The sequence below is a fragment of the Cydia pomonella genome, chromosome 22 (genome assembly GCF_033807575.1).
Source record: "Cydia pomonella isolate Wapato2018A chromosome 22, ilCydPomo1, whole genome shotgun sequence".
Lineage (NCBI taxonomy): Eukaryota > Metazoa > Arthropoda > Insecta > Lepidoptera > Tortricidae > Cydia > Cydia pomonella.
The window spans coordinates 13641115-13660631 of NC_084724.1; the positions used below are offsets into that span (position 1 = coordinate 13641115).

At 35.6% G+C, this 19517-nt stretch overlaps 2 protein-coding genes and 1 long non-coding RNA gene across 4 annotated transcripts in view; 2 read left to right on the top strand and 1 right to left on the bottom strand.

Moving 5' to 3' along the window:
* The window catches only part of LOC133530376 (orexin/Hypocretin receptor type 1-like), a 162810-nt gene that overhangs the window by 50480 nt on the left and 92813 nt on the right, over positions 1-19517 (top strand). The window lies entirely within an intron of this gene.
* LOC133530373 (uncharacterized) overlaps positions 1-19517 on the bottom strand; it is a 211178-nt gene that overhangs the window by 33506 nt on the left and 158155 nt on the right. The gene's annotated exons all lie outside the window — the stretch shown is intronic.
* On the top strand, positions 1282-19312 carry LOC133530276 (uncharacterized). The gene is made up of 2 exons (XR_009801281.1): positions 1282-1507; positions 19256-19312. It is a non-coding gene; the product is annotated as an uncharacterized LOC133530276 (long non-coding RNA).

The window sequence follows — 19517 nt, forward strand, 5'->3', positions numbered from 1 at the left end:
CATATCCACGAAAACTTTCTAAGAATCATGGAGAGTGACTGGCGATGGCTGGATGTCTTGCATATTATTCATCTTTAGACGGTATACATTTAACGAGTCGTCTTGGTGGAAAGATAAGGACTAAAATAAATCACCGGGCAAGCGCGAGGGTTCACCATAGACTAGTTCAACAGTGCAAGCAGCTAAACCATCCTTCCACGCCCTTCTAATATCCAGAAGGACTAAAGGCAGGCACCCTACCCAATCGTTGCTGCCATGATATATTATTGTAGATTTCAGCTGACTATAGAATCTTTCCACCGATCCATTCGCTGCAGGATGGTATGCAGTGGGATGAGATATGTGTGCGCTTGTCATATTGGCCCTGGTCGGTGGCGATTCAATCTGGGCAGCCAAATCTAGGCACCCGGGCATTGGCATCACCTCAGACCATCTGCTAAATCTATCCGCAACAAAATGGCAATGGCCCTATCAGATCTACTTTAAAGGTACACTTGTAAGAAACGTTTGGCAATTCAAATTTCTACACTGGTGACGTAACATGCCTGTCGAGCTATGAGGGTTGACAATGCAGGCAGCTCCTCGTCCATATATGTATAGAGAGGATTACTATAACTAGCTTAAATCTAAAATAGGCCCTTGGGGCATTGTACCAAGAATGCTGGAGGCATTTCCTCGTTGTATCGCAATACGCTGTGCGAGAAAGCTGCCAGGTCCATCAACCAGACGCTTCGAATTATATTTTTAATTTTATATATGTGACATTCACATAAATCATTATAATATCGCAGCGGGAAGATATAGACTAGAATAACCGGCCAAGAGCATGTCGGGCCACGCTCAGTGTAGGGTTCCGTAGTTACTCTTCCGTCACAATAAGCTAAACTGGAAGTTAAAGTATAGCAAATTGTTAACCAAGGGATGAAACGGTACCTTTCACCTGAGTTAAACAAATAGGCAAATTTGCATAATCAGTACCTAATTAAAATAAGTCTTTTTACTATGAAGGGAAAACTTTTTGCGATAACTCAAAAACAGCTAAACTGATCATGTCCGCTATAGTTTTCATTTAATGTCTTTCTTAAGCTCTACTTCCACGATTTTTTTCATATTCTTTGGACCTATGGTTCAAAAGTTAGAGGGGGGGGGGACACATTTTTTTTTCTTTCGTAGCGATTATCTCCGAATATATTCACTTTATCAAAAAATGTTTCGTGAAAACCCCTATTAGTTTTGAAAGACCTTTCCAACGATACCCCACACTCTAGGGTTGAAGCGAAAAAAAAATTTCGCCCCCACTTTACGTGTAGGGGAGGTACCCTAAAAAAAAAAATTTTTAGATTTTATTGTACGACTTTGTCGGCTTTATTGATTTATATATCCATGCCAAATTTCAGCTTTCTAGCACTAACGACCACGGAGCAAAGCCTCGGACAGACAGACAGACGGACATGGCGAAACTATAAGGGTTCCGTTTTATGCCATTTGGCTACGGAACCCTAAAAAGGTTACACATGGAGAATAATTAGAGCTGCCAAAATAGTGTAGCCTAAAATATGTCAATAATTTATTTTAGAAGCAAGTCTAACTCGAAATAACTAAAAATGTATACATTTTATTATATCAATAGTTTTCATGAACTTAAAAAAAACCTACAAGTAGGCAGAGCACACTTGTGCACTGGATAAAATTATATCCTGATTTCATATAGACGGGCAATATAAACACTGCATTAATGGAGCAGCATGGAACGGGATTAGATATTATTGTTTGATATTCCCTTTATATTCGTGCAGGGATTTACCAAAGCTTTCACGATATAATACACCATTTCACAATAAATGTGACATGACAGATACGCGTTGACAAACCTCACATAACGGGATTAACTTGACAAGTCGCTTCTATTTGTCATAATGTGATGACGGGAATGTGAGATTGAAATATCTACCTGATTCATTCATTATACAAATGGCCCAAAATTACGCTGTAAAGGGCCTGGCCGGATTGCGGTAGTAAAATCGCCCCTGGCTGAATTAGAAATATTGTTATGTAATGTAAGTTTATTTGTTTTATTATAAGATACAATTTTGTTGAATATTTTATTTTTTATTTCGACTTTGTTGATCCCAACTAATATTCTTGAAAAAAAAAATATATGTAATAGAATATTAACATGTGTATATTATACCAAAATATGGTAGGTGTGGCTAACTTGCAAGTAAAAAAAAGAACAACTTTAACAGCCAAAAATGTTGACTTCAAAAGACGCTAGGACCTTAATTTTTTTTAAATATATCTTAAAAACATGTATAAAATACCCAAAGGACATGTCAATCAATAAAGTAGTTCAGCTAATAAAAAAATATGTTAATAAAAATGATTTTTATTATTCGTATCTCCTTGGATTTCACGGGCCTATAAATCCCGGCCTTTTGATAGGCTTGCGTGGGGATATAGATCCAACACGTAGAGGCCCCTTGGAGAGATATAATGTCATGTAGAACGCCTGCTGGAACCCGTTCACAGGTGCAACAATAGATACCCATGAACCAGTCCCAGCAGGCATTGGGATTATTGTAGAAAAAGTGAACAGTTTATGGATTGAAATTTGGGTGGACAATGAGACTGGATTATTGCAAAGACGTCCGGACACCTGCCATAACAATGTTTTCACTAGTTCTCGAGGCAGGCGGTGACTTGATTATTATTATTCTTTATTTATTCCGATTCGTAGTTATTATTATTGTTGTTATTGTGTTGTGACGATCTTTTTGTGAATGCATTTTATTTTGACATGTAAAATATAATGTACATTTCCAATAAGAAATAAATGAATCTAATCTAATCTAGATGGGCCCCTGAAAGTGTCGTCGTGAAGACGACCAGGATCAACACCGGTGTAAGCGGCTCAGGGGTGTCGAGAGGTGTACGCCGCTTTCTACCCAATGGCTGATAACAGCCACTGTGCCAACTCGCGTCTTATGCAAGTTATCACTTCCACCCCTGGAGAATTTAGCTCTAACGACTCCTCTCTCTCTTGTTAACTGCAGCATATTGCTAGTAATAAAAAAATGCGTTTAAGTATCAAAGCTAAAGGACAATATTATGAAGATATGAAGATAAATACGTCTTGTTTTAGTTGAATGATTAAGTTTAAGAGTCGCCTGTACAGAGCCGCCATACAAACGTAGTTACACTCTCATTTAACAACATCCTAAAATAACATGAAACATGGCATGAATGAATATAACATGCACTGGAATGGACTGCATGTGGCAGCCACAGATGCTGAGAAGTGGTGCATCTAGGTTGCCTAGTTATATTAATTTTTTTGTACTTGTAGATATATTATTAGATTTATTATTATTATTTTGTATGTCACTAACCTTAATTAATTTTAAGATTTGTTGTAACTACTAACAATTATGGATCTATTATGGATTCGAATATTTGAATTGAATATCTATGCCTAAAATTATTGATAGAAATTGTAATATACTTAAAGAAAATTGAACGATTAATTACATTTTATTCAATTCTCAAAACGGAAACTTCGCATACGAAAGAAACTAATTTTGAATTTTTTTTTTATACCACGTCGGCGGCAAACAAGCATACGGCCCGCCTGATGGTAAGCAGTCTCTGTAGGCTATGTACGCCTGCAACTCCAGAGGAGTTACATGCGCGTTGCCAACCCTAACAACCCTCCCTCCCCTAGTTGAGCTCTGGCAATCTTACTCACCGGCAGGAACACAACACTATGAGTAGGGTCTAGTGTTATTTGGCTGCGGTTTTCTGTAAGGTGGAGGTACTTCCCCAGTTGGGCTCTGCTCTAGATCTGGAATGACATCCGCTGTGCTGTGCCCTACCACACAAAGCGAGATGAAATTCACAGTCCCCATACATCTCTTGTGGACGTAGTTTAAGGACGTACCCGGGTCCGTCCGGTCGGTCCGGTTACAGTCCGGGAACCTAATCTGTGTACAATTCTATGGATTATGGAATACGATTTATTATAGAACGCTAGTTACACCAGAAAAAAATGGAATTGTTATACTACAAAGTCTACGTTTTATAAGCTTATAAGTTGTTTTGAATACAGGTCCTGTAGATTAGTTTTTGACCTTCAGATGCTTCAGGTGCGTGTTGAGTAGGCGATTTCCGCAGTCATAATAATTTGCACTCTTAAGGTCTTCGCACACTATATCAATTCCACACCAACTCAACTCACTTTTGGTTCAGCTTAGTGGACGACGAGTGGACGACGCGTAGACCACCCGACAGTTACCAAATGTTAAACATTGTACTGTAGGACATACAAGATAAGGCTTTAATTTCAATATTTAATTTTGAGTCGAGTGGCTGTTGAGTTGTAATAGTGTGCTAAGACCTTTATCCCGCTATCAGGCCACTTCAGTCATACTGATACTAGTAGCTCTGTGAGCTGTAGGTACCTAGACCTCATGATAAGCTTAAGACGGTAAAAGTTCAAAATACTTTGTTGAGTCATCATCACCGAGAATTCACAATGGTTTTAAGAGCCATAGACCCTACTGGCGCTTAAGTTCTTTGTGGCAATTTCCACCAATTTGAGTTTTTTTTTAAATACAAAATGACAAAAAAGTTTTATCTAGCTACCGAACGTGTTCACAAAATTTTAATAGGATCGGTTGAGAAATGCGACCTGTAGAGAACATCTAGACATACGGAAGCATTTTTTCCACGTTTCATCAGGGTATTTTTTTCACAAATGTTTGCAAATTAAATCGTTATTAGCAGAATTCGAACCTAAGCCTATTAGCAATAAATCTTGTGGTCGCAGCTGAGCTGTGTTCACAACGCTTTCGCTTCCATCCCATTTCCAGTATAAATGTGAACTGTGATTACATAATGAAAGTGCAGGATTTGAGGCTCTAGTAATGCTGGGGAAGTGATTACTGTATGAGGTGAATTATGCAGCTAAGGTTGATGTTATTATAATGATGATGCATCGGCTCTGAAGCGAGATATGGCTGAATGAATCATTGTGTGACGTAATATATTTCATCAATTCCTAGTGATATCGACATTCTATCCAATAAATAGCATTCAGTCAGAATCTATAATGATAACCAATGATGATAGAACGGAGACGGCATAATAACTCAAATTGAACCGTAAACTCTAACCGTCCGATACAGTTTATGGTTCAATTTGTAATGGTTAATTTTCAATATTTTCAATTCTAATTAACGTTTGATCATCACTGGTGTATAGCCCGTTTTGTGTCACGTGTTTTAGTGTTTGTGCACGATAACGAAGGGATTAAGCGATTTGGTAGTTTTTTGAAAAGGATTTGTGACCTAACCGAATCTAACGCTGCTCCACTAGGAATAACAGCTATGCCTACATTGAAAATCTAGTTTAAATCTTCAAATAGGCTAGATGACAAGTTTTTTTAATGATATCAGTCGAACCAGTTTGTTTTTGAGGATCAAATATCGACATAAATATGGTACCCATTGCATTAAAACAATACAAAATTCGGAATCGACAGTCAGTCTGTAAATCGAACACAACGCACAAAATGCAATGATCATGATCACGAAGCCGTCTTGAAGTATGAAAAACAAGAAATTTGACATATTGACGGTAAATTTGATTATTGCCACAATTTAATAAAATTTATTAATAAAATGTAAGGAATCGAATGATACCATTTTTTATTTTGGATGTTGAAAAAATACTTTTAATTTTTAAAACTTTGAGGTGTCGTATACTTTTTTGTGCTTTTCATATTTTGATTTTTATTGTGATAAATTGTTCATTTTCTATCTATTTAGAGGAAAGGGAACGGCCGTTTCTCTCGATGTATATTAACCATAGCTATGCCCTACGTTTGACTTTTTTAGATTTTTTGATTATTGTCAAAATTAGGAGCGAAAAATATTTCATACAAATTTTTAAATGCTCTTAACTCTTATAATAATTAAAATTCGAAAAAAATCAAACGTGACATAGCTGGTGTTAATGTACAACAAATTGTGTCAAAATATTTTCAATAATGTTAATATCCAGGGAGGAAAATGAGGACTACATTGGTATGAAAAGGCGATTTCGCGCGGGTCCTCCACTGTCGTCTCAATAAAAAATTGTTATAAAATGTAGCTGTAGCATACTCTATAAACGCACCTGTCATAACATTCTTTGTAAATGCAACGTGCTGTAAAACCTTACCAAGTGTCACTATGACAGCCCCCTCTTGCTTTATATCCCTGACACGGTACACAGCTCGCTATAATATTAATATTAATAATATTGTCATATCTATAAGAAGACGTTATTAATAAATACCCGAAGACTTTCAAGTATCGTTTTATTGAAGATCATACATGGCGCAGCCGAAAAGGAGTCAAATTCAGGAAGATTAAACTGGATTGGATAAGATAACCTACAAATCGCTACTGAGTGCATATGTTCATTGAACAAAGACAAGTGAAGATTAAGAAGATTTTAACGAAATGTCTGCCGTCGAATATAAAATGCCCGTGGGGCTCAATTTAGAAGATATCGAAAACTGCTGGCCGCAGTGGCAACGTTTCAAGCTATCTTTTCGCAACTTCGTGCTAGCGGCGGGGTTATTATCAGACATTTACACATGGACAAATAATAATAATCTTAAAATTAACCTGACTAAGACAAAATGTATGCAATTTCATTCTTATAATTCAAATTCAAGACATATACATATTAAATACAATGAAATACCTGTGGAAGAGACAAGTTGTACAAAATTTTTAGGTTTAAACATAGATACCCATTTAAACTGGAAAAAACATATAGAATCAATATGTACAAAGTTGGATCGGTTTGTATACGCATTAAGGAGATTGGGAAAAACTGTTTCTACACAAGCTGCTATGACAGCCTACTATGGATATGTGTCGTCAACATTAAACTACGGTCTCTTAATATGGGGAAATTCTGTGCATGTTGATAAGGCCTTTATACTGCAAAAAAAGTGCGTACGTGCAATTACAAATGCGTGGTACACAGATAGTTGCAGACCTATTTTTAAAAAACACAATATTCTACCTTTGGCGTGCATGTACATTAAAAAAGTTTGTATCTTTGTAAAGACTCATATGGAGTATTTTAAGTTGCGCTCAGAGATTTTTAAAGGAAACCAAAGAGCTCAATATAGGACCCTTCTGTATCAGCCTCCCTGCCGTGCGGATATATATATAAACGGAATGCCTACAATACTTGCATGTAAATTTTTAATAAACTACCTGATAGTAGCCTTTGCACGATTTAGAATTTAAGAATGTATTGACTAAGTGGCAATATATGAATATGTCATATTAGCATATAGGGATTAGAATAAGTATATTTTAATATTTGCATGCTGTTTCGGCTGAATACTGTGACAATATTTAATGTAACACCTTGTACCTACGTATTTTTGCAAATAAACGCTTCTATTCTATTCTCTATTTTATTCTATAAATGCCCTTACCAGGATTTGAACCCGAGACCACCGGCTTCATAGGCAGGGTCACTACCCACTAGGCCAGATCGGCCGTCAAAATCTTATACCTTTAAACGAGCAATTCTTGTATATATATAAATATATATATATATTTCTGTGATCTCGGAAACGGCTCTAACGATTTCGCTGAAATTTGGTATATGGGGGTTTTTGGGGGTATACAATCGATCTAGATTAGTCTTATGTTTGGGAAAACGCGTGTTTTCGAGTTTTCATGCGTTTTTCTTTCGACGCAGAATATGGTCGCTAATTTCGTGTTGCCGGCCACTGTCCGTCTGGTCCAGCGGGTTAAGACGCGGACTGCTAAGCGAGTGTTACGGGTTCGAATCCCGCCCGGTGACTAACTTTTGTTTTTTTTTATATGTTCAAGTTTATTTATAATTTTTTTAATTTTTATTGTTTTAGACAAGTTTAATTTAGTAAAAAATGTAGTTAAGATTATCACCTATACACCACCATATTGCAATACATAGTTATAACCGAGCTAAGCTCGGTCGCCCAGGTACTGTATATTTATATGTGTGCTCATCGCGAATATTTGTTTCCGAGTTAAGGATGTTATCTTGTATTATATATAAGTATTTTGATGACCGGTCTGGCCTAGTGGGTAGTGACCCTGCCTACGAAGCCGATGGTTCTAGACATTTACGTATTTGTGTGATGATATTTAATGCTCTTGAGTCATGAGTGTTTTCTATGTATTTAAGTATTTACATATTATATTTATCGTTATCTGAGTACCCACAACACAAGCCTTCTTGAGCTTACTGTGGGACTTAGTCATGCAGTCTGTGTAAGAACGTCCTATAATATTTATTTATTTATCTATGTATATAAGCATATATTTATCTCTACTAGTACGTATATTTTCGCCTAGTTACCCATAGTAAAATATCTGGGTAAGTATATTAGGTTCCTGAGATCTAAACCCGCTAAGGCGGTCTGAGTCAGTGTCAGTAAGATAAGCGTTTAAAGTAGCCTCCTAACCTCGTCGATAATGACTTTACCTATGAAGCAGGAGGTCCCGGTTTTGAATCTCGGTAAGTGCATTAATAAATAAATAAATATTATAGTACATTATTACACAAATTGACTAAGTCCCACAGTAAGCTCAATAAGGCTTGTGTTGAGGGTACTTAGACAACGATATATATAATATATAAATATTTATAAATACATATAAAACACCCATGACTCAGGAACAAATATCCATGCTCATCACACGAATATGCATGCATTATCAGACATTTACACATGGACAAATAATAATAATCTTAAAATTAACCTGACTAAGACAAAATGTATGCAATTTCATTCTTATAATTCAAATTCAAGACATATACATATTAAATACAATGAAATACCTATGGAAGAGACAAGTTGTACAAAATTTTTAGGTTTAAACATAGATACCCATTTAAACTGGAAAAAACATATAGAATCAATATGTACAAAGTTGGATCGGTTTGTATACGCATTAAGGAGATTGGGAAAAACTGTTTCTACACAAGCTGCTATGACAGCCTACTATGGATATGTGTCGTCAACATTAAACTACGGTCTCTTAATATGGGGAAATTCTGTGCATGTTGATAAGGCCTTTATACTGCAAAAAAAGTGCGTACGTGCAATTACAAATGCGTGGTACACAGATAGTTGCAGACCTATTTTTAAAAAACACAATATTCTACCTTTGGCGTGCATGTACATTAAAAAAGTTTGTATCTTTGTAAAGACTCATATGGAGTATTTTAAGTTGCGCTCAGAGATTTTTAAAGGAAACCAAAGAGCTCAATATAGGACCCTTCTGTATCAGCCTCCCTGCCGTGCGGATATATATATAAACGGAATGCCTACAATACTTGCATATAAATTTTTAATAAACTACCTGATAGTAGCCTTTGCACGATTTAGAATTTAAGAATGTATTGACTAAGTGGCAATATATGAATATGTCATATTAGCATATAGGGATTAGAATAAGTATATTTTAATATTTGCATGCTGTTTCGGCTGAATACTGTGACAATATTTAATGTAACACCTTGTACCTACGTATTTTTGCAAATAAACGCTTCTATTCTATTCTCTATTTTATTCTATAAATGCCCTTACCAGGATTTGAACCCGAGACCACCGGCTTCATAGGCAGGGTCACTACCCACTAGGCCAGATCGGCCGTCAAAATCTTATACCTTTAAACGAGCAATTCTTGTATATATATAAATATATATATATATTTCTGTGATCTCGGAAACGGCTCTAACGATTTCGCTGAAATTTGGTATATGGGGGTTTTTGGGGGTATACAATCGATCTAGATTAGTCTTATGTTTGGGAAAACGCGTGTTTTCGAGTTTTCATGCGTTTTTCTTTCGACGCAGAATATGGTCGCTAATTTCGTGTTGCCGGCCACTGTCCGTCTGGTCCAGCGGGTTAAGACGCGGACTGCTAAGCGAGTGTTACGGGTTCGAATCCCGCCCGGTGACTAACTTTTGTTTTTTTTTATATGTTCAAGTTTATTTATAATTTTTTTAATTTTTATTGTTTTAGACAAGTTTAATTTAGTAAAAAATGTAGTTAAGATTATCACCTATACACCACCATATTGCAATACATAGTTATAACCGAGCTAAGCTCGGTCGCCCAGGTACTGTATATTTATATGTGTGCTCATCGCGAATATTTGTTTCCGAGTTAAGGATGTTATCTTGTATTATATATAAGTATTTTGATGACCGGTCTGGCCTAGTGGGTAGTGACCCTGCCTACGAAGCCGATGGTTCTAGACATTTACGTATTTGTGTGATGATATTTAATGCTCTTGAGTCATGAGTGTTTTCTATGTATTTAAGTATTTACATATTATATTTATCGTTATCTGAGTACCCACAACACAAGCCTTCTTGAGCTTACTGTGGGACTTAGTCATGCAGTCTGTGTAAGAACGTCCTATAATATTTATTTATTTATCTATGTATATAAGCATATATTTATCTCTACTAGTACGTATATTTTCGCCTAGTTACCCATAGTAAAATATCTGCTTAGTTTAGGGCTAGGTTGAAAATATGTTGCAAGAGAAAAACTGTTTAAGACAATAAAAGACCAGAGAAAAATTAACTAGGTAACTAGGTACCACCATAAATCTTAGTAACACGAATTTGTTACACACTGTTAACCTCCACAAAAAGAATGAATGACCATCCCTCGCTTATTTATTCTAGTAAAAGTACAGTTCTAGTACATTTACTGTGTTTAGTCTACATTTAGTTAGGTATTAGGATACCTTTTGGAATCTGCCCAAAGGATGTTTGCGGGTTACATTAACTTTTTACCGCATGTTTTTACCTTCAGAACAGAAGTCATTACAGAAAGATCGAAAATGTTCCAGCATGTGCTTCTGTTTTAGTTAATGAGAATTTGTTTAGGGTTGTAATAGTAGTTTGTAGACGAGTTTTTTTCTAGTTTCTTTTTTTTTAATACTACGGTGGCAAACAATCATACGGCCCGTCTGATGGTAAGCAGTTCTAGTTTTAGGTGGCAACAAATGGAGTGAGAAATAGTACATTACTGCAGATGCCGTGAAGTAAGGGATTGCAGGACGAGATTGCGGTAAACGGCCGAGTCGTAGACGAGGCCGGATAAAACGAGTCTTGCAATCCCTGTTCTGGCCAAGGATTGTTTAGTGCTTTTCTCAAACAATGTATTAAAATATTATAATTAAAATAACTAATTAGTAATCAAGTATATAAATTTATTAGGAAAAAAATTACATATTTTTCACACACTAATAAATGTTGAAAGTAATATTGGATATATTCGGACTTCGGACAGTTTTTAAAAGTGAAATATATTGTTTTTCCCGGCACATTAATAAAAATGTAAACTGCCGCCTTTTTTATTTTTTAAACTTGACATTTAAAAAATCTATTCGAGCACCTAGTTTAACCGCTTATAAATATAGTACCATAGATTATTTAAATTTTAATGTCGCAAGTATACTTACAGAGAGAGATGGTCGTTGGCTGTATGTAATATTTCCTTTGTCAGTCTAATCTTAGTGAGCAAATTTAAAAAGTTAGAGCAGCGGACAATAATTTAAGTTTCATACTAACTCCCTACATTACTTCTTGGCCTAGGTCAAGAAGTAATGTAAGGGGCCATAAATGAGCAACTTCATGTCTTCATTTCGTGACATTAACGCATACATTTCGAAGCATGTTTGAGAAAAGGATAATAATAAGTCTAGTAGTAACAAACATTATTTAATGTAATCAGACATTAAATAATGTTTGTTACTACTAGACTTATTATTATCCTTTTCTCAAACATGCTTCGAAATGTATGCGTTAATGTCACGAAATGAAGACATGAAGTTGCTCATTTATGGCCCCTTACATTACTTCTTGACCTAGGCCAAGAAGTAATGTAGGGAGTTAGTATGAAACTTAAATTATTGTCCGCTGCTCTAACTTTTTAAATTTGCTCACTAAGATTAGACTGACAAAGGAAATATTACATACAGCCAACGACCATCTCTCTCTGTAAGTATACTTGCGACATTAAAATTTAAATAATCTATGGTACTATATTTATAAGCGGTTAAACTAGGTGCTCGAATAGATTTTTTAAATGTCAAGTTTAAAAAATAAAAAAGGCGGCAGTTTACATTTTTATTAATGTGCCGGGAAAAACAATATATTTCACTTTTAAAAACTGTCCGAAGTCCGAATATATCCAATATTACTTTCAACATTTATTAGTGTGTGAAAAATATGTAATTTTTTTCCTAATAAATTTATATACTTGATTACTAATTAGTTATTTTAATTATAATATTTTAATACATTGTTTGAGAAAAGCACTAAACAATCCTTGGCCAGAACAGGGATTGCAAGACTCGTTTTATCCGGCCTCGTCTACGACTCGGCCGTTTACCGCAATCTCGTCCTGCAATCCCTTACTTCACGGCATCTGCAGTAATGTACTATTTCTCACTCCATTTGTTGCCACCTAAAACTAGAACTGCTTACCATCAGACGGGCCGTATGATTGTTTGCCACCGTAGTATTAAAAAAAAAGAAACTAGAAAAAAACTCGTCTACAAACTACTATTACAACCCTAAACAAATTCTCATTAACTAAAACAGAAGCACATGCTGGAACATTTTCGATCTTTCTGTAATGACTTCTGTTCTGAAGGTAAAAACATGCGGTAAAAAGTTAATGTAACCCGCAAACATCCTTTGGGCAGATTCCAAAAGGTATCCTAATACCTAACTAAATGTAGACTAAACACAGTAAATGTACTAGAACTGTACTTTTACTAGAATAAATAAGCGAGGGATGGTCATTCATTCTTTTTGTGGAGGTTAACAGTGTGTAACAAATTCGTGTTACTAAGATTTATGGTGGTACCTAGTTACCTAGTTAATTTTTCTCTGGTCTTTTATTGTCTTAAACAGTTTTTCTCTTGCAACATATTTTCAACCTAGCCCTAAACTAAGCAGATATTTTACTATGGGTAACTAGGCGAAAATATACGTACTAGTAGAGATAAATATATGCTTATATACATAGATAAATAAATAAATATTATAGGACGTTCTTACACAGACTGCATGACTAAGTCCCACAGTAAGCTCAAGAAGGCTTGTGTTGTGGGTACTCAGATAACGATAAATATAATATGTAAATACTTAAATACATAGAAAACACTCATGACTCAAGAGCATTAAATATCATCACACAAATACGTAAATGTCTAGAACCATCGGCTTCGTAGGCAGGGTCACTACCCACTAGGCCAGACCGGTCATCAAAATACTTATATATAATACAAGATAACATCCTTAACTCGGAAACAAATATTCGCGATGAGCACACATATAAATATACAGTACCTGGGCGACCGAGCTTAGCTCGGTTATAACTATGTATTGCAATATGGTGGTGTATAGGTGATAATCTTAACTACATTTTTTACTAAATTAAACTTGTCTAAAACAATAAAAATTAAAAAAATTATAAATAAACTTGAACATATAAAAAAAAACAAAAGTTAGTCACCGGGCGGGATTCGAACCCGTAACACTCGCTTAGCAGTCCGCGTCTTAACCCGCTGGACCAGACGGACAGTGGCCGGCAACACGAAATTAGCGACCATATTCTGCGTCGAAAGAAAAACGCATGAAAACTCGAAAACACGCGTTTTCCCAAACATAAGACTAATCTAGATCGATTGTATACCCCCAAAAACCCCCATATACCAAATTTCAGCGAAATCGTTAGAGCCGTTTCCGAGATCACAGAAATATATATATATATTTATATATATACAAGAATTGCTCGTTTAAAGGTATAAGATTTTGACGGCCGATCTGGCCTAGTGGGTAGTGACCCTGCCTATGAAGCCGGTGGTCTCGGGTTCAAATCCTGGTAAGGGCATTTATAGAATAAAATAGAGAATAGAATAGAAGCGTTTATTTGCAAAAATACGTAGGTACAAGGTGTTACATTAAATATTGTCACAGTATTCAGCCGAAACAGCATGCAAATATTAAAATATACTTATTCTAATCCCTATATGCTAATATGACATATTCATATATTGCCACTTAGTCAATACATTCTTAAATTCTAAATCGTGCAAAGGCTACTATCAGGTAGTTTATTAAAAATTTATATGCAAGTATTGTAGGCATTCCGTTTATATATATATCCGCACGGCAGGGAGGCTGATACAGAAGGGTCCTATATTGAGCTCTTTGGTTTCCTTTAAAAATCTCTGAGCGCAACTTAAAATACTCCATATGAGTCTTTACAAAGATACAAACTTTTTTAATGTACATGCACGCCAAAGGTAGAATATTGTGTTTTTTAAAAATAGGTCTGCAACTATCTGTGTACCACGCATTTGTAATTGCACGTACGCACTTTTTTTGCAGTATAAAGGCCTTATCAACATGCACAGAATTTCCCCATATTAAGAGACCGTAGTTTAATGTTGACGACACATATCCATAGTAGGCTGTCATAGCAGCTTGTGTAGAAACAGTTTTTCCCAATCTCCTTAATGCGTATACAAACCGATCCAACTTTGTACATATTGATTCTATATGTTTTTTCCAGTTTAAATGGGTATCTATGTTTAAACCTAAAAATTTTGTACAACTTGTCTCTTCCATAGGTATTTCATTGTATTTAATATGTATATGTCTTGAATTTGAATTATAAGAATGAAATTGCATACATTTTGTCTTAGTCAGGTTAATTTTAAGATTATTATTATTTGTCCATGTGTAAATGTCTGATAATGCATGCATATTCGTGTGATGAGCATGGATATTTGTTCCTGAGTCATGGGTGTTTTATATGTATTTATAAATATTTATATATTATATATATCGTTGTCTAAGTACCCTCAACACAAGCCTTATTGAGCTTACTGTGGGACTTAGTCAATTTGTGTAATAATGTACTATAATATTTATTTATTTATTAATGCACTTACCGAGATTCAAAACCGGGACCTCCTGCTTCATAGGTAAAGTCATTATCGACGAGGTTAGGAGGCTACTTTAAACGCTTATCTTACTGACACTGACTCAGACCGCCTTAGCGGGTTTAGATCTCAGGAACCTAATATACTTACCCAGATATTTTACTATGGGTAACTAGGCGAAAATATACGTACTAGTAGAGATAAATATATGCTTATATACATAGATAAATAAATAAATATTATAGGACGTTCTTACACAGACTGCATGACTAAGTCCCACAGTAAGCTCAAGAAGGCTTGTGTTGTGGGTACTCAGATAACGATAAATATAATATGTAAATACTTAAATACATAGAAAACACTCATGACTCAAGAGCATTAAATATCATCACACAAATACGTAAATGTCTAGAACCATCGGCTTCGTAGGCAGGGTCACTACCCACTAGGCCAGACCGGTCATCAAAATACTTATATATAATACAAGATAACATCCTTAACTCGGAAACAAATATTCGCGATGAGCACACATATAAATATACAGTACCTGGGCGACCGAGCTTAGCTCGGTTATAACTATGTATTGCAATATGGTGGTGTATAGGTGATAATCTTAACTACATTTTTTACTAAATTAAACTTGTCTAAAACAATAAAAATTAAAAAAATTATAAATAAACTTGAACATATAAAAAAAAACAAAAGTTAGTCACCGGGCGGGATTCGAACCCGTAACACTCGCTTAGCAGTCCGCGTCTTAACCCGCTGGACCAGACGGACAGTGGCCGGCAACACGAAATTAGCGACCATATTCTGCGTCGAAAGAAAAACGCATGAAAACTCGAAAACACGCGTTTTCCCAAACATAAGACTAATCTAGATCGATTGTATACCCCCAAAAACCCCCATATACCAAATTTCAGCGAAATCGTTAGAGCCGTTTCCGAGATCACAGAAATATATATATATATTTATATATATACAAGAATTGCTCGTTTAAAGGTATAAGATTTTGACGGCCGATCTGGCCTAGTGGGTAGTGACCCTGCCTATGAAGCCGGTGGTCTCGGGTTCAAATCCTGGTAAGGGCATTTATAGAATAAAATAGAGAATAGAATAGAAGCGTTTATTTGCAAAAATACGTAGGTACAAGGTGTTACATTAAATATTGTCACAGTATTCAGCCGAAACAGCATGCAAATATTAAAATATACTTATTCTAATCCCTATATGCTAATATGACATATTCATATATTGCCACTTAGTCAATACATTCTTAAATTCTAAATCGTGCAAAGGCTACTATCAGGTAGTTTATTAAAAATTTACATGCAAGTATTGTAGGCATTCCGTTTATATATATATCCGCACGGCAGGGAGGCTGATACAGAAGGGTCCTATATTGAGCTCTTTGGTTTCCTTTAAAAATCTCTGAGCGCAACTTAAAATACTCCATATGAGTCTTTACAAAGATACAAACTTTTTTAATGTACATGCACGCCAAAGGTAGAATATTGTGTTTTTTAAAAATAGGTCTGCAACTATCTGTGTACCACGCATTTGTAATTGCACGTACGCACTTTTTTTGCAGTATAAAGGCCTTATCAACATGCACAGAATTTCCCCATATTAAGAGACCGTAGTTTAATGTTGACGACACATATCCATAGTAGGCTGTCATAGCAGCTTGTGTAGAAACAGTTTTTCCCAATCTCCTTAATGCGTATACAAACCGATCCAACTTTGTACATATTGATTCTATATGTTTTTTCCAGTTTAAATGGGTATCTATGTTTAAACCTAAAAATTTTGTACAACTTGTCTCTTCCACAGGTATTTCATTGTATTTAATATGTATATGTCTTGAATTTGAATTATAAGAATGAAATTGCATACATTTTGTCTTAGTCAGGTTAATTTTAAGATTATTATTATTTGTCCATGTGTAAATGTCTGATAATGCATGCATATTCGTGTGATGAGCATGGATATTTGTTCCTGAGTCATGGGTGTTTTATATGTATTTATAAATATTTATATATTATATATATCGTTGTCTAAGTACCCTCAACACAAGCCTTATTGAGCTTACTGTGGGACTTAGTCAATTTGTGTAATAATGTACTATAATATTTATTTATTTATTAATGCACTTACCGAGATTCAAAACCGGGACCTCCTGCTTCATAGGTAAAGTCATTATCGACGAGGTTAGGAGGCTACTTTAAACGCTTATCTTACTGACACTGACTCAGACCGCCTTAGCGGGTTTAGATCTCAGGAACCTAATAAACTTAGAAGCTAACGCAATACTCGTATACTGCTGATAAAATCAGTGCCCTAATAAGAGCAGACGCCGTCGTTACCTTATGTTGCCTCTCTGAACTAAGCAAAATATGACACTAGCTGTCTCTAAGGAGCGAGGTAGCGAATAGAGATGCTATGAATAGTGGTTTTTCGGTATTCGGCCCCGCTCTCGGCCGAAGCCCCGTGTTCATTAACATTCGTTCATTTTCATTCACTTAATAATAACTGTCCGTCTCCTTTATTTCAGTAAACACAGCTTAGAGAAAAACAATTGATTGAAGATAAAAGCAGACAGGCGGTCTTATCGCTAAAGAGCGGTCTCTTCCTATAGGATGCTTTTGTTCTCACTGAGCAAATTCTGAGGGATGAATATGTAGGTCATACTGAACAACTTTTACTATGGAACCAACCCCGAAAACGGGAAAAAAAAACAACTGTTCTATAGAAAACATTGACGCTGATACACCGAAATATATGAGACGGCAGGATTTTTTCGTTATTTCGTGTTGTACAGTATGACCTACATCCAGCGGTGGTGGCCGAGTGGATATGACGTCCGATTTCCAATCCGTAGGTCGCGGGTTCAAATCTCAGCTCGTACCAATGAGTTTTTCAAAACTTAAGTATGAAATATACCTTCATTTGATATTTACAACAAGAGAAAACCTGCATACATCTGCGAAGAAATTCAAAAGTGTATGTGAAGTCCCCAATCCGCATTGCGCTAGCGTGGGGACTATACTCGTAGCCCAAGCTCTCGCGCATGAGAGGAGGCCTGTGCCCAGCAGTGGGACGTATATAGGCTGAATTATTATGACCTACATATTTACCCCTCACAGTTTGGTCAGTGAAACAAAAGCCCCCTTTGCTAAGATTTATCTTTTATCGCTCAGTACTCAGCAATAGTGTGTAGTTACAGTCAAGCAAATCTGGCCAACGATAAACATAAAATTGTCCGCAATGGTAAAAAGAGATCTTTATTAATATATTAACAAAACTTCTGCGTTTTATTTTAAATGAGTGGAAATTTTTATAAGTTTGTGATATTTCCTGTATAAATAAATTACGATCGATCAAATTCCACTAAATATCGAATATTAGAAATAATGTCTGAATAAGCCGAATACCGATTAATTGATAAATATTCGTAGCATCTCTAGTAGCGAATTTATTTCTCGTAAAAGTATACTCTGGTCCCTTTAGAGGTGCTTTCAAGTGATAAATCCAATATTGTGGTAACCTTGTGTTGAGCATAATGCTCCAGTTCAAGTGCACATACGTGATATTCATTCAAGGTGAAAAATAGGCCAAGTTTATGAGGCACGAAGAGCGGTATCTGTTAATCTGTCTTGGTAAACTTGGCTGACTCACTGACATGTGTCTAGGACAGTAGGTAGTATATTCCAATCTTCTATATATTGTCTGACAGACCAAAAACATTATGACATTTATAGACAGTGCGCTGGTAAAAATAAATCAGGGATGCAGAGGAGGTTATTATGACAATGTATGGTAACATTTGAAATTGCTGCAGCAGTTACTGTAAAAATAATAATTACGCTAATATTCCAGGAGCCCAAAAGGGGATTTTTGTTGGTACTCGAGCGCATCAGATTATATAATCTACTTAACTCATAATCATATATAAATCAATCAATGCACCATTCCCTTAACACACACACACACACACATGCGCGCAAAACACTTATAAGTGGCTCTTATACTTGAACATTTAAAATTACATTAGTTACTTTGCTACTCGCATCTTAGTTTAGTATTACATAGTTTACTTACATATTAATTATTTAGTTTATACTTTGTAGCCATCATAGTTTTGCTTTTAGCTTCTAGGTAATCACTAAGGAAGAGCGGTGTTCCTTAACACAGGTATTTCTATACTTAAAAAGGGACACCAACCTGTATTTTGTTAAATATGCTTGTGAGAGAATAAATCATTTTTCATTTTTTCATTTTTCATTATATGAGTGATATCTTGCTACCCCGTGGAGTCTACCGTGACCACTTTAAGCCGTGTATGTTGAGCCATGGTGGGGGTTTCAACAAATCGTTGAGCAGATGGTGGATTTGGTTGTTTTAAGCCGAATTAATGCTATAATTGTGCTATTACTAAATCTGAAAATTTTACCCCTACTCTTTGTACCTAAGATG